The sequence below is a fragment of the Prionailurus bengalensis genome, chromosome A1, assembly GCF_016509475.1.
Source record: "Prionailurus bengalensis isolate Pbe53 chromosome A1, Fcat_Pben_1.1_paternal_pri, whole genome shotgun sequence".
Lineage (NCBI taxonomy): Eukaryota > Metazoa > Chordata > Mammalia > Carnivora > Felidae > Prionailurus > Prionailurus bengalensis.
In genome coordinates, this window is record NC_057343.1 from 88,885,175 (window position 1) to 88,902,267 (window position 17,093).

Sequence of the window (17,093 nt, forward strand, 5' to 3'; positions counted from 1 at the left end):
TTCACTAGTCTATACAAAATAATAAAGCAAAATTAAAGAAATGATGATTATAAATTTCTAATTTAAAAACTAGGCATGATGTTATAAAAAAGAAATGCATTGCAACAAAAGCAGATAAAGATACTCACCAGAAATCTTAATCAAATTGTGTAAACAAAAGAAATTACAACAAAAACATTAAAAAGCACAGCGTTTTAAAGCAGAGAAAAATAAATTAGAAAACCTAGAGGTGAGAGTACACTATGCAGCCTTAATAGATGACAGAACACACATAAATATAGTGTTAGAAAAGTCTTGCTTAATTAAAATTAAATGCACAGCTAAATATCTTGAACTAAAAAGAGTAAATAGAATTTTCAAATGTTGCATTACCAATAGGTAATTACTAGCATTGTACTAAAGTACAATAGTCATGCTTTAGAGTGTATTTCTCTTGAATACAGAAAAATTTTCCTTAAGGGTGTTTGAGAAATAAAACGAAAGATAAAGGAATTGTCAACACATGGGAATATCAAATCCTCCTTGATGCTATACTAAGAAACTCGAGGGTACTTGGTAACAGAGGTTTGAAAAATATTTAGATACAGTAAAACTTTCAATTACATATAAATTAAAATTACATTTAAATATTATATATAAACACTCCATAATTTGAATAAAATCAAAATAATCAGTTATAGATAACGATTTTCAGAATGTGTACTTATAACTTGATTGTAATTTTCCCACACTTTTGAAACACGTTTTTTATTATTTTATTAGAACTTGTTAGCACCAATGCACTGACAGTGGCATAGACATTGGCACAAGCTTCTGGACATCCAGAATGAACGTGTCATGTGCCCATAACAGAGTGGAGGAGAAGGAGATAATGATGCCCACCTAGCACATGACCACAAAGAAACTCGCCAACAGCAGGATGGTTTGGGTGGCCCTTCTCTAGGGGGAGACTCTTGAGGAGAGGTGCTGGCACTGCCTCTGATGACTGCCCAAGAGAATCATAATGTATGCACTTGAGAGCAGCATGCCTCCAACAAACAACCATCCCTGGATATTGAAAAAGTGAAAATCGGTTCCCTGATGATGGAGTTTAGGTGAGAAAGTGAGAAGTATTTACTGACACGCAGTAGACTGCTCTGGGTCACTTTAGAAGGAGCAGCAGTATACAAGATGCAGTTACTAATGAGAGACAAACTGAGAAACCATAAGATGATAAAAGAATGGAAGATGTACTTTTTGCACGTATGTTTAAAGCTGGCCAACCAGGAGGTGCTAGGGCTGATGATGATGGCCTTGAACATGCCGAGGCGGCAGGTGGTGTTCAAGGAGAGACCCCATGTCTCCCTGATCATGCAGAATAAAGCCCTGAATTTGAAATCACTTAGAATGTTCAGTACCTCAAATATGTCTGTAGACATTAAAAACAGTGCAGGGAAGAGTTTTATTATGTGGACAAGAGCCAAGGGATAGATGGTCATTTCAGAAGGCTTAGGCCTGTAATCCAGAAGGAGCATGAAGATGTGGAAGAGAAGCAGGAAGGTGTTGGCAAAAATTACAATACTAACGTGTAAAATTTGGCCTATCTTAATAGTAATATAAATGGAATATGTCATCATCACAGTGGCCAAAAAAATAGATCCTTTTGTGTATCTGAAAAAAATTACACTTTACATCATCAATGTGATTCATTTTCTTGTCAAAATCATCACCACAATTTTTATTTTACTCGTTTAATCAGTAAACCTATGTTGTATAAAATCTTAGAAATACAGTCTCAACATTATTTGTACACCAACTTTACTATGTGTATATTATATACATACCTACCTGTCATCTTCCTATATCTATCATTCTATCTATCTATCTATCCATCATCTATCTATCTATATTTTATAATATATGCATCATCTAACTTGGGAGAGAGAGAAGAAAAGAGAGGGAGGCGGGGTGGGGGACAAAGAGAAAGAACTCATATCCATATTCATGCCAGGATGATGTACCCATTCCCCATACTCCTACAGTACATTCATTTCTTTTTTAGAAAGTTGTTCTTACCTTTCCTCCATTGCCCTGTCTCATATTCAGCACCAAGAATACTAATAGCAATATAAAGTATGCATAGGTGTTCATATAGTGAACTGTTATAAATTTTATGCTAATGGGGAAAGAATTACCAAACAAATAATTGGGAAAAAATTATGCCCAGGCGAGTCTCCATCACATTCTGTGACACTTTTTCTTCTTCCTCCTTCCACATTTAGAGATAATCATGATTACTTTTGGTCTATTTTGATAATTCAGCATAATCTCACCTTAAAATCAGATTATTATTAATCATCTTTTTACCAGTAATCTTAATTCTCATTGACATACAACCTAATTTATTCATATCAGGGATATGGGGATTTGCATATAGACATACCAGAGGATAAGAATAACTACTTTATTCCAAATCTTATTAAAAATTTTATTCAGGTTGAACCTGCCACATTCCCCTTTATTTTCATCACAGTGATTCATTTTGTAATCTCTTTTTATATCAGTAGGGAATTGCTGAAGACCATTTCTCAATTTTCAAGTGGACAAGAAGACAAACACATGATTATCCAGTTTATGATGTCCACAAAGTTGTTTTAAAATGTTTGTATGGAGATATTTTCAGAGGATTTCATTTAATATGAGGATATCCTCCCACACCATTAAAAATCCTCCAATAGGGGTGCCTGGGTGGCTCAGTCAGTTAACGGTCTGACTCTTGATTGATTTCAGCTCTGGTCATGATCTCAGGATTGTGAGTGATTCCTGTGTAAGCCTCTGCACTGACAGCTCAGAGCGTGCTTGGGATTCTCTCTCTCCCTCTCTCTCCCCTCACCAACTGTCACACACTCACTCTCTCTGAAAATAAATAAATGAACATATGTAAAAATGTCCCAATTAAAAAATATGCTGATATTTCCAGCATCAGAATACTTTGTAAAATGTCACTGAATAATTTTGCAATTATTTATTATGGTATTTGCCCTGTATGTAGGCATAATTATTTTACCCAAATAATGTGATACAGGGATTAAAATATTTAGCTGTACTACTTATTCTATTTATTCTTCTATTGAAAGGAGTACTCACCTTTGTTCTCAATGAAGATATTTTGAGAGTGAGTGTTCTTGGGTGAAACTCAGAATGTCATTGCTGAGGTAAAAAAAAATGTTCTATAATCACATGATATATGGGATTTTATAAAGCAGTAATTGCACATTCGATTAAATGGCTGTTTCCAAATGTTTATTATGTGACAAATTTATCTTCAAAGTCAGAAACAAAAAACTAATAGTTGCCACAAATATATATCTATACCACAGAACACTTGGGTTATGCTGTCATATTAGGCCCTAGAGACTAGGCCTGATCTATTAGGCTATATTGCCTTAAAGACACAATGATATCCAAATTGTAGGGATCATAGTCCAGTGTCAGTAAAGGAATATTTGGCTGTTGGCCACTAGTATGTATGTATAATTACTTACTTAATGTATATGAATTTTAAAGATATAAGACATGTATCCCCCCAAAAGAGATAATAAATTATATTCAATAAAATTATATATATATATAACTTTTAATATTTTACCAGCTTATGGAATATATGGCTGACCACCTCTAAGTCATGCCTGCTTTCTGTAAATGGCTATCACATACTGAAAAGGTGTATTTCTGCTGAGTAGATACATAATGTTCTCTGCCATCCCCCCACCGTGACACTCTCGATGGTTTTGGTGTTGAGCCTAGACAAGAAATTACCATGTTTGCCATAGGTTTGAGTTGGACAATCAAGTGTAAGACATTCAGTTGAATTTAATTATCAGAAAAATGATGAATAATTATTTTAGTAGATGTATATACCAACTATTGCATACACACATTAAATGCATGTATGCAAGTAATATATAGTGGTCCAAAAAAGTCACTGCCACTTTTCTGAATTTCAGTTCCTGCATCCTGTGATTATATTCAATAAATCTGAAAACCCTACCGAGGAAAAATAATGGGATTTGGAAGACATGGATTCTATCTGTAAAAATGAAATATTTAAAAAATATGTATATTTGATTGGTGAGTACATAAAAAGGAACTTGGTCTTAGCACAAATATTGAAAACCTCTAAATCTAAATGCACATCTCAGTACTCAGTCTGAAGAGAGATAATTAGTTCTTCCTGGGGTTGAGGGTGCAAACACTAAACAGTCCTGGAAGATGGATAAGGCAGATGAAGTTCACTCTAATGTGTATGCTCTTACTTGAGGGTATTTTGAATATTTTAAGCCAAAATTATGTACATAATCATAGATAATGGTGAGTAAATATCACCCTTAAATAAACCTGGCACAAACACCCATCATAAGTTCTTTGGACTGACATCAAATGTCTGAAATAATAAGGGGAAATGAAAGGAAGAAATCATTTGCAACAACCCAAGTGATATTTCTCAGTAGATTATGTTATATAGGAGAAAATAAAGTTTTATAAAATGTATTTCATTACCATTATAGAAAATCTTTCATTCGAAGTTCTATTATCCAATAAATTATATAATATTTATACAGTGCTTTCTAGACTGCCACATGCACGTGCGCACATGCACACACACACACACACACACACACACACACTGTATAATCTATATGAAAAAAATCACATCCCATCTTCTTTTGTATTATTGTTTCAGTCAATAGCATCATATTTCTCCTTAGTTTTACCATACTCTTAAAAATGAACCACAAAACCTATGTCTAGTTATTTATAGCTTAAAGTCCTTATGAGAATTGTAAGTGAAAAGGTGCAGGTAAGTTGGTTGGTTCAGTAGTGATAGTGACACCATGAGAAACAGAGCTGAAAATTTGAAAAATTAAAAAAAGAACAATTTTTGGAAAAGAACATGTTTTTGTAAAAGGTACTAATGTCAAAATAATTAGTATGCTAATCATCAGATACCATTAAGTAACTGGAAAGCATCTGCTGCTTTCTGGCAATTGAAAGAGTACAGGGTGCAGAGGGAAACATGATAAATGATGACAAAGATATCATTCTTTTAAGCTATTTAATTCTCTGAAATCCTGGAGAAAGGAATAAGCAAGCAAAGTGAGAAAAAGTAAAATGCATTCAAATTTGAAATGGAACATGATATGCACACAAATGTCATTCTATAAGTATATAATTGTATACTCTAATAACATTAATTAAATTCACCTTTAACCTGGAAATAACAACTGATGGTAGTTATAATTCAATAAGTTGTAAGACTGAAACTATGAATATTCTAATATTTCAACCAAAAATCATGCCTCATCTCACCTCCCTTCTGAGTCTTGAACACTTACTGTTAATGAAGCTGAGAAATAGTCACTTACTAAAATGAGACTTTAGAGTGAGACTGTTTGTGAGAGATGGGACAAGAAGAAGTTATAGGGAAGGGATGTTCTCAGCTCATCTCTCCCATGCCCATAAGTGTCATTTCACCTGTAGAAGCAGTACAGCCTTAGCTTTGGGATTTGTAGGAGGGGAAGACACTATAAGGAAAAGTGAAATCTCCTACTTCCTGGATAATAATGGAAACATCTGGGTTCCAAATTTCTACATGTAAGATCATTTTCCTAGATAACCTTTCTAGGAGTTGTATGGTTTCAGCATCGGAAAGACCCAAAATCTTTCAATAATGTTAATTTCAAATAACCAGAACACAGTAGCAGATTGTCCAATGTAACTGATGGTTGAAAGGTTTTGGCAGTCTTCACATATATTCTAAATTGGTCTCAAGTTCCTAGCTAGGTGATACAGCACATTTGTGGGAATGAGTAGTGTCTCCTCCATTTAATTTGGGTGAATTAATTATTTCTGTAACTTTTATTTATTTATTTTTAAGAGTTAGAGAAAGGAGGGGCATAGAGAGAGGGAGAGAGAGAATCCCAAGTATGCAGCAGAGTGCCTGATGCAGGGCTTGGTCTCACAAACTGTGAAATCAAGACCTGAGCTGAAGTAAAGAGTTGGACACTTAACTGACTGAGCCACCGCAGTGTCCTGAAGTAATCCTTTTATAGGGATTTCAGCACTCTGCCAGGGCAGCTGCATGGTGAGAAATTTGTAGCCTGCTTTCTAACAGCCTCCTCCACCTGTTTGGTCAGTTGTACTTAGTAAATGTTAAAAGTGAATCTCCATTCAAGCAGCATTTAGGGTTGAGGTATACACTCTCCTCGCCAAAGTATCTTGTTTGACACAAACTTGTAGACTCTTGTGGTGGACTTTTCTGTCACTCCCAACTCCAAGTCCCTTCGGTTGTTTCTTCTCATCTTATTTCACACAGTCAGCAATAAGGAAACAACTCTAGAATCTTACCACGTGTTTGTTTTTGTAATACCCATCAAGAACAACTTCTTATAACTAAGTTTAATCTTAATCCTTATCAATATTGCTGTTTTTGTGGCCCATTTTCACTATCAAAAAACATCCGATATTGGCATAGTTTTTTAAATAATCCAATAACAAGGCTGCATCTATGTGATTCCAACTACAAGACCTCTGGGAAAAGCAAAACTGCAGAGAAAACAATAGGATCAGTGGTTGGAAAAGGAGAGAGGGGAATATTTTGAATACAGAGGACTTTTAGAATCTGTAATTCTATAAAGATCCATACAACTCAATATACTTTTTTTCCAAACACACACACACACACACACACACACACACACAACACTAAGAATGAACAATAATGTAACCTCTGGACTTTTGTTGATTATAATGTATCAGTGTAGGTTTATCTATTGGAAATAATGTACCACTCTGGTAGAGTATGTGGGTTCTGGTGGAAGCTGCATGTGTGGAAGCAGAAAGTATATTGAAAATCTCTATACCTTACCCTTATTTTTTCTTTGAATATAAATGACTGTTCAAATATAAAATATAAAGCCATTAAAATCTAACATTTATTGCACAATGAGAATGAAGGGGAAGTCTCTCCATCTGCCACTTGAGGGTGTACCAGGCCACAAATGAAAGACCCGGCATTTCCTGGTTGTGAAATTCAACAAAAATCTACTATTTTTTTTTTTTGGTTAAATGGATGCATTTTTTATTTTTTTTAATATGAAATTTATTGTCAAATTGGTTTCCATACACTAATAATATAAACTAAAAGAAAAAAAAAGACAATATCAATGAAATCAAGAGGTTGTTCTTTGAAAAAATAAGCACAACTGAAAAAAACAAAACAAAAACTTCAGCCAGACTGAAAAAAGAAGACTCGAAAAAATAAAATCAGGTGGCTCAGTTGGTTGAACATCAGACTTTGCCTCAGGTAATGGTCTTTATGGTTTGTGAGTCTGAGCCTCACATTGGTTGCTGCTGTCAGTGCAGAGCCCACTTTGGATCCTCTGTTCCCCCCCTTCTTCTACCCTGGTCACTGTCTCTTTCAAAACTAAATTAAACATTAAAAAAGAAATAAAATAAGTCAAGAAGCTAAAATAAAAACAGAATCACTTAAGTGCAAAGAAATATAAAATAATATAGAGACAAATTATATGCTAATAACTAGACAAACTAGAAGGAATAGATAAATTGGAAAATAGAAAATTGGAACAGACTGTTTACCAGTAATAAAATTGAATCAGTAATCAAAAATCACCCAAGCAAAGCAAAGTCCAGGTTCAGATGGCTTCACAGGGGAATTCTATCAAACACTTAAAAAAAAAGTTAATAACTATTCTCAATATACTAAACAAAAATAGAGCATAAATGAAAACTTTCAAATTGATTTCAAAAGGCCAGTATTACACAGATATGAAAACCATTATATGCAAGTATTCCTCAACAGGTTTTACCAAAACATATTCAATATTAAATTTTAAAAATCATTAGCTGTTATCCACTTTAACTTATTTTAGTGATGCATTGGTGTTTCCAACTTCAATGTGATAAATGACATTAAAATCATGAAGGGTAAAAACCATATATTCATCTCTATAGATGTAGAAAAAGCATTTGACAAAATACAATACCTATTCATTATAATAAGGCACAACAAAATGAATTTAGAAAGAACATACCTCAACATGAAAAAGGCCATATGAGGAAATCAGAGTGGTAATATCATACTCAATGTTGAAAAAGTGAAAACCTTTACACCAAGATCAGGAAGGAAGCACAAATATCCAGTTTCACCACTTCTGTGTAAACTAGTACCAAAAGTGGTAACCACAGTAATAAGAAAAGAATCAGATAGAAATGTCATCCAAATTTGTAAGGAGTAACGAAAAATTGCAATTTTCAGATGACATGACACTATATATAAAAACCTTAATGAATCCATCTAAAAATTATTAGAACTGAAAATGTATGCATAAAAAATGTAGATATGCCACTAATATGCAGGAATATGTTGCATTTTTTACACTCATAATGATGTAGCTGAAAGAAAAGAATTTAAAATTGAATTGAAAAATATTAGAACTGAAAAATAATTCAGTAAAGTTAAAGAATAAACAATTAATATACAGGAATGTGTTGTATTTCCATACACTCGTAATGATGTAGCAGAAAGAGAACAAACAAAAAAACAAACATTTACAATTATACCAAAAAGAAATTATAGCTGAAGACATTCCTAATCTGAGACATCCAAATTCAAGAGGCACAGAGAAGTCCCAACAAAATCAACAAAAGCAGGTAAACACCAAGACATATCATAGTAGAAATGGTAAAATATAGAGATAATGAAAACATCCTAAAAGCAGCAATAGAAAAGAAGTCCCTAACTTATGAGGGAAGACAAATAATAGCAGAAGACCTCCCCACAGAAACTGGGCCAACTGGAGTGGCATGATATATTCAACATGCTGAATGGGAAAAATATGCAGCCAAGAATACTCTATCCACCAACGCTGTCAATCAGAATAGAAGGAGAGATAATGATTTTCCTAGACAAAAAAGTTAAAGTAGCTGGTGACCAGTAAACCAACACTGAAATAAACATTAAAGGGGACACTTTGAGTAAGGAATACCAAATACGACAAAGACTAGAAAGAAACAGAGAAACTCTGCAGAAACAATGACAAAATAGGTGATAAAATGGCACTGAATTCAGATCTATCAGCAATCACTGTGATTGTAAATACAATACACGCTTCAATCAAAAGACATAGGGTGTTAGAATGAATAAGAAACAACAACAAAGGATATGTTGCCTACAAGACATTCATTTTATACCTAAAGACACCTGAAGATTGAAAGTGAGGGGCTGGAGAGCATTTATCATGCAAATAGATGTGAAGAGAAAGCCAGAGTAGCAATACTGCTATCAGAGAAACAAGATTATAAACCGAGACTGTAAGAAGAGATGAAATACAACACTATAACATACAAAAGAAGTCTAATTAAAAAGAAAATCCAAAAATTGTAAACATCTATGCCCCCAATTTGAAAGAACTAAAATGCATAAAACAGTTAATAACAATCATAAGATAACTCAATGACAATACTACAAAAATAGGAAGAGATTTTAACACCCCAAGTATGACAATGGACAGATAATCTAAGCAGAAAGTTAACAAGGTAGCAATGCCTTTGAAGGAGACCCTGGACAAAATGGATTTAACAGGTATATTCAGAACATTCCATCCTCAAACATTCTTTTTGAGGGCACATGGGGCATTTTCCCGAATAGATAACATACTAGGTCACAAAACACGTTAACAAGTACTAAATATTGAGATCATACCATGCATATTTTCCAAGCACGACATACGAAGTTTGAAGTCAAACACAAGTAAAAATTTGGAAAGACCACAATTACATGAAGGTTAAACAACATTCTATGAAAGAATGACTGGGTCAACCAGGAAATTACAACAGAAATTTTAAAAAATACATGGAAACAAATAATGATGAAAGCACAACAGTCCAAAATATTTGGGATGGTGCAAAAGCAGTCATAAAAGTGAGTATTTGGTAATACAGGCCTACCTCAAGAAGCAAGGAAAATCTTGAGTACACAACTTAAAGTTACACCTAACGAGGGGCGCCTGGGTGGCGCAGTCGGTTAAGCGTCCGACTTCAGCCAGGTCGCGATCTCGCGGTCCGTGAGTTCGAGCCCCGCGTCGGGCTCTGGGCTGATGGCTCGGAGCCTGGAGCCTGTTTCCGATTCTGTGTCTCCCTCTCTCTCTGCCCCTCCCCCGTTCATGCTCTGTCTCTCTCTGTCCCAAAAATAAATAAAAACGTTGGAAAAAAAAATTAAAAAAAAAAGTTACACCTAACGAGTGAGAAAAAGAGCCACAAACTCAGCCTAAAACAAGCATAAGGGAAATAATGAAAACTAGAGCAGAAATCATTGACATAGTGGCTCCTGGATGACCTCATCGGTTAAGCAATCCGACTTCGTCTCAGGTCACGATCTCACAGATGCTGAGTTAAGGCCCCATGTTAGTATCTGTGCTGACAGTTCAGAGTCTGGGGCCTGCTTCAGATTCTGTGTCTCCGTCTCTCTGCCCCTCCCCCACTTGTGCTCTGCCTCTCAAAAATAAATAAACGTTAAAAAAAATTAGAAATAAGTGACATAGAAACAAACAAAGAGAAAGACATTGTAGAGCAGATCAATGAAACCAGAGCTGGTTCTTTGAAAGAATTAGTAAAATTGATAAACACCCTTCAAGGCTTCTAAAAAGAAAAGAGAAAGAAACCAAATAAGTAAAATCATGAATGAGTGAGCAGAGATCACAATCAACATCAAGAAATACAAAAATTATACAAGAATATTATGAAAAATTAATGCCAAAATTGGGAAATATGGAAGTAATGGATAAGTTCCTAAAAACTTACAACTTACCAACACTGGACAAGAATAAATAGAAAAACAGAATTGACTGATAACCAGCAAAGAAACTGAATCAGTAATCAAAAATATCCCAGCAAACAAAAATCCTGGACATATCCCAGCAAACAAAAATCCTGGACCAGATGGCTTTCCAGCGAATTCTACAAAACATTTAAAGAAACATCAATACCCATTCTTCTCAAAGTGTCCCAAAAAATAGAAATGGAAACAAAATATTCAAATTAATTTTACAAGCCCATCATTGTAAATCATCTACCTTGATTCCAAAACCAGACAAAGAGTCCACTAAAAAAGAGAATTGCATGCCAATATCCCTAATGAACATGGATGCAAGAGTTCACAAGAAAATACTTGCAAATCTAATCCAACAGTGTATTTAAAGAAATCACTCACCACAATCAAGTGGGTTTTATTCCTCTACTGCAAAGGTAGTTCAATATTCACACACAAAAAAATCACCGTGGTAGGACATATTAATAAAGGAAAGGATAAGAACCATATGATCCTCTCAAAATATGCAGAAAAAATGTTTGGCAAAGTACAGTGTCATTTATTGATAAAAATACACCATAAAGTGTAGATAAGGAGAATGTACCTCCACAGCACAAAGGCCATATATGAAAGACCTACAGGTAATATAATCCTCAATGGGGGGAAAAATTGAGAGCATTTCCTCTATTCAGAAATAAGACAGGGATCTCAACTGTCACCACTGGTATTTAACATAGTAATGGAAATCCTAGCCACAGTCATCAGACACCGAAAAGAAATAAGAGGCATCAAAATCAGCGAAGAAGTCAACATTTCACTATTTGCAGATGGAGTGACACTCTATGAAGTACAACTGAAAGACCCCACTTAAAAATTGCTAGAATGGATATATAAATGCAATAAAGGCACAGGATACAAAATCAATATACGGGAATCTGCCGCAATTCTATACAACAATAATGAAGCAGGAGAGAGAAATCAAGTAATTGATTCCATTTTCAACTGCACCAAGTTCAATAAGATGTCTAAGAATAAACCTACCCAAAGAGGTAAAAGATCTATTGCCTGAGAACTATAAAACACTTGTGAAAGAAATTGATTACACAAAGAAATGGGAAGCCATTCCATGTTTATGGATTGGAGGAACAAACATTAAATAGTATCTACAACCCAAAGCAATCTACACATTCAGTGCAATCCCTATTCAAATAACACCAGTAGTTTTCACAGAGTTAGAACAAACCATCACAAAATTGGTATTGAATCAGAAAAGACTCTGAATGAATAGCCACAGTTATGATGAAAAAAAAAAAAAACACCAAAGCTGGAGGCATCACAATTTGGGATTTCCAGCTGCATTGCAAACCTGTAATCATCAAGACAGTATGGTACTTACACAAAAAAAGAAACATGGAACAAAATAGAGAATGCAAAAATGGACCCACAAATCTCTGGCCAACCTAATTTTCACAAAGCAGCAAAGAATAAAGAAGACAGTTTCTTTAGCAAATGGTACTGGGAAAACTGGAGAGTGACATGCAGAAGAGTGAACCTGGACCACTTTCTTACACCATACACAACAATAAATTCAAAATGGATGAAAGACCTAAATGGGAGGCAGGAAACCATAAAACTCCTTCAGGAGTAAAGAGGCAGCAACCTCTTTGACCTCGGCCACATCAACTTCTAAGTAGACATGGCTCGGGAGGCAAGGGAAATAGAAGCAGAAATAAACAATTGGGACCTTATCAGGATCCAAAATAAAAAGATATAGAACCATAACTATGTTTAAAATAAATATGGTCATGTTCTTTTCTTCAAGATTCTTGGCTTCATTTACTAAATGCCAGCCATGGTTCTGGGCACTGCAAAAAAATAAGATAATTCTGTTTAGGGGATCACATGCTAGCAGAGTAAAATACATTGTATTATTTGTCCCCATTTGTTCACCTTTCCTTCCTGGTCATCGTCCTCCATGTGGACCACATTTACTTTTCTTTCAGAATGGGCTTGACAGTATGCCTTGCTTTGGCCTATGGTATGTGAATGGCCTTGTTGCCAAAAGAGACCTTAAACATCCAGATTTTGGAGTCAAGTTTTGCCACAAACTGGTTGTGAGGTTTTGTGTCAGAATGGTCTATGCAGAAATACCTGTGTGCATACACTCTGCTTCTGTTTTCCTTTCTAACAGAATGGCACCCACCTCAACAACTGGTCTTGAGTCCTAGAGGAGTCAATGTGTGTGAAAAACGTTGATTAGGATGCCCAGGTTTTGCTGAGTGTTACCTCCCTCTAGTTCTCTGCCACTGTCTCAGAGACATGGAGACCCCGCCCACCATCTCGAGAAGGCAGTGACTAGTGTGGGGCTGTGGTGACTGTGATTCTGAGCTGTGCATCACAAACACCAGGAAACTCTTCTTTTGCATTCAAACACAACTATTTATTTAAAACTGGTAGACATCCTGAAGGCTATGCCACTCCCACTCCAAGAGGTGACCCACATACCAGTCCAGCTTCCCTTTTATGTCCTCCTAGAGCGACTATGTGTGGTGACCTCTTCCTTTTGAAAATGTGGCCTGGAAGGCAAAAATCCCAAGGAAGCCCTGAATTTGGACAGAGAGGTCCTGAACTCCAGGAATCTAAGCCTGCCCCTGATTGGCCCACTGCCCAGGAGGTTGGCAGGACCCATCTTTGGGCTGGGGGAGCTCAGCCTATGACTCGTCTTTCTTAAGGCCTGGGTCTCCTCACTTGCTCCCAATTCCCTCCTCATGTTAGATCATGTCCAGGGACCTGATGCTCTGGCAAGTTCTTTCAGCCTCGTCCTTCAGCTACACCAAATTTAAACACAGATTTTTCATACTTTGATGTACTTCCACATATATTGTGAGGGAATTCTTCAACTCAAACTCTTTCTCAGAGAGTTATTTATCACTACCCCTACTGTTGTTAAAAGCCATTTGTATAAATTTGAGCTTTGTACCCAATACTCTGAAAGCTGTATCTATGGCTTTCCTTCCCCAGGACAGTTTTTGAGCATCAGGTTTTTCTCTTGTTCTTAGTCATGGCAGCCTTTGCTCACTCAGGAGAGAATTCCCCAAGATATAAAGGCTCCCCAAATGTTATGTTACTAGGATTCTGACTAAAGTTGGCCCCAGACCTGCAGGTCATGGACCCACCAGCATTTGGACACAGTGACCCAAAATGTGTACTGCACTCTGTAATAGGTTTGAAACTCTGTGTGCTAGCATGTGTACTAGCTGTGTTCTAGTATTTGTCCTCAATTGAGTATAGATTGTATGCTATTGTGTATTAGTGAGTAGTAGTATGTACTGGACGTACTACTGTGTGTACAGATATATGCTAATTTTATACTAGTGTGTGATATAGCTGTATACTTGGATTTATGCAGGTATGAGTACTAGCTTGTGTGCTGGTATGTTCTAGTGAGCAATAAAATGCGCTAGACATCCTTGTGTGATCTAGTGTGTGTGCTAAGTGTGTACTGATGTACACCCTTGTGTATACTAGTGTGCACTAATGTGTGTGTGCTAGTGTGTGCTCATGTGCACAAGGACGAAGAAAGGAGGACTGCGTCACAAATACCTTCATGTTAGCACCCCATGCAGGATGTCCTGTGCACAAATGATGTCATAGAGGACCAGCCAATCAGAATCCTCCTGAGCCTGGGGTCCTCAGGTGAGCGGTGGTGGTTGAGAGTGAGGGCAGAGTTTGAAGGAGACCCACAGTGCCCCCACAATCCTAGGCCTGGGACCATGCTGCATAGTTCCTGTGGTTCTACTTCCTGGACTCCCTCCCTTTCACCTCCCTGCAGAGACCTGCTACCTGGGCCTGCAGTTACCTGCTTCAGGCGAATTCTTTCTAGGGAACGTTCATGACTTGTGCTCTGAATTAGCTTTACTACTCAGAAGACCTTGGTTTGAATCCATGCTCTACCATTTGCTGTCTTGGGAAAATTGCTTAATTTGGGTAAGCCGGAGTTTCATTCTCTACAAAATGACATAGTGGGCAGATCTTGTTAGTGTTGCTGTGGTTTAAATGAGATAATGTGAGTTCAACCTGGGGCACAGTGTTTTAACCTAAGAATGTGCCCCGTAAAGATCACCACTATTATTATCCTGAATGTCACTAAATATTCACATTCTCCCAATGTATCTTCTTACACATTGCATAATGGTTTTGTTTGGTTTTAATTGAGATATAAATGATGTATAACATTTGTTTTAGGTGTACAACAGCATAATTATTTACTATTTGTATATAGTGTGAAAATATCAACAGAATACATGTTAGTATTCATCATAATGCATGTTTACAATTTTTTTTGTAGTAGAAATAAACTTTTAGCAACTTTCAAATAGACAAGATCATTAGCTATAGTTACCCTGCTGCACATTACATGCCCAGGAATCATGTATCTCGTACCTGGAAGTTTCTACTTTTTGACCACCTTCCGCCATTTTTTCCACCTCCTGACCCCTCTTCAGGGAACTATTAACCTACTCTTTGTGTCTATGAGCTTTTTATTCTTTATAAGATTCCACATATAGGTGATCATGTGTATTTGCCTCTGGTTTATTTCTGTCCTTTAGCACAATGACATCAAGGTCAATCCATGTTGACACAAATGGCCACATTTCATTCTTTTCATGGATAAATAGTACTGTGTGTGTGTGTGTGTGTGTGTGTGTGTGTGTGTGTGATGTTTCCTGTACCCATTCATCCATCTATGGTCTCATAGGCTGTTTCTAGCTGTTGGCTAGTGTAAATAATGGTGCAGTGAATATGAGTGTTGGTATATCATTTAGGATTTGTGTTTTTGTTTCCTTCAGATAAATACCCAGAAGTGAATTGCTGGATTGTATGGTAGTTCTATTTTTAATTTTTTTGAGGAACCTCCGTGTTATTTTCCAGAGGGGTCGGCACCAAGTTACATTTCCACCAACAGTGTACACAAATCCCTTTCCTCCACAGTCTTGCCAACTCTGTGACAGGGGCGAGGTGATAGCTTTTTGTGGTGTTGATTGTCATTTCCCTGCTGTTTAGTGATTTCAGCACTTTGCATTGCTCCACTGTGTTGCTACTGAGTTGTCTGAGGTGTATATTATATGTATATGATATTGGTCTTTTCTTCAGACTACTATTTGAATTTTTTCTTCCTTTCAATATGTTGTCTATTCATTTTTATTGATTGTTTCCTTAGATGTGAAAATTGTTTAGTTTGACTTAGTCTTACTTATTTATTTTTACATTTATTTCCTTTACTTTTGGTGTCAAATCCACCATCAAAAAAATTCATCTCAAAGACAGATCCCAAAATGCTTCCTGCCCATGTTTCTTTCTAGCAGTTTTATGATTTCAGGTCTTATGTTTCACTCCTTACCACATTTTGAAGTGACTTTTGGGTGTGGTTGAAGATAAGGGTCCAGGTTAATTTTTTTTGCTTGTGGCTGTTGACTCCCCCAGCACCATATATTGAAGAGAGCTTTCTTTCCCCATTGTATGTCCTTGGCTGCTTCTTTGTAATTTCATTAACCATATGTATGTGCTTTCATTCTTGTTCTCTCCATTCCTTTTAAATGACCCATGTGCTTATTTTTATGCCAGTACCATGCTGTTTTGTGTACTATCTCTTTGTAATTGGAGTTGCTTGTGTGAGTTTGATAGGAATTATTTTGTGAGCAGATAGTGAATTGTAGTAAGAGGTACAGGTGCAGGTTGTCTCCTAGTGATGCCCACGTCTCACAAATGGGAGACAGGCTCATAGAAGGAGAGTCATTCCTGTGTGCAGATAAAGTAACTTCTAACTGTAGCCTTCTTCCCCACATCTTAATTCCTGGTCATGTGAGTTTTATTCTATGTATAGAAACAGTTGAGAATGAACATAGTTTGCAAATGGATGGGTGAATCAGGCTGCATGGCCAAAAAGGTTTTCCTGGTGGAGTGCACATTCAAAAATTTGAGATAACTGTTTTAAAGCACAAAGGAATCTTTTCTGTCTGGGAGGAGGGTGGGACATGTTTGGGGTGTGCTAAACCATAAAGAAAAGGGGTGGGAAAGATTTTGAGCAGCATCCATCTTTGAGGTGAGGGGGTTCTCAGTCATGGGTGATTGATGAAAGAGTGGCCCTGTAGATGTCTTGACCAAATCTGACCACCAGGACCCTAATACATAAAAAGCCCTTTAATGGCTACATGTTGTCCTATGC

The 17,093-nt window shown here is 36.4% G+C and overlaps 1 pseudogene; it reads right to left on the minus strand.

Moving 5' to 3' along the window:
• Window positions 1-691: 691 nt before the first annotated feature.
• Window positions 692-1,613, minus strand: LOC122479275 (annotated as a pseudogene).
• Window positions 1,614-17,093: the final 15,480 nt, after the last annotated feature.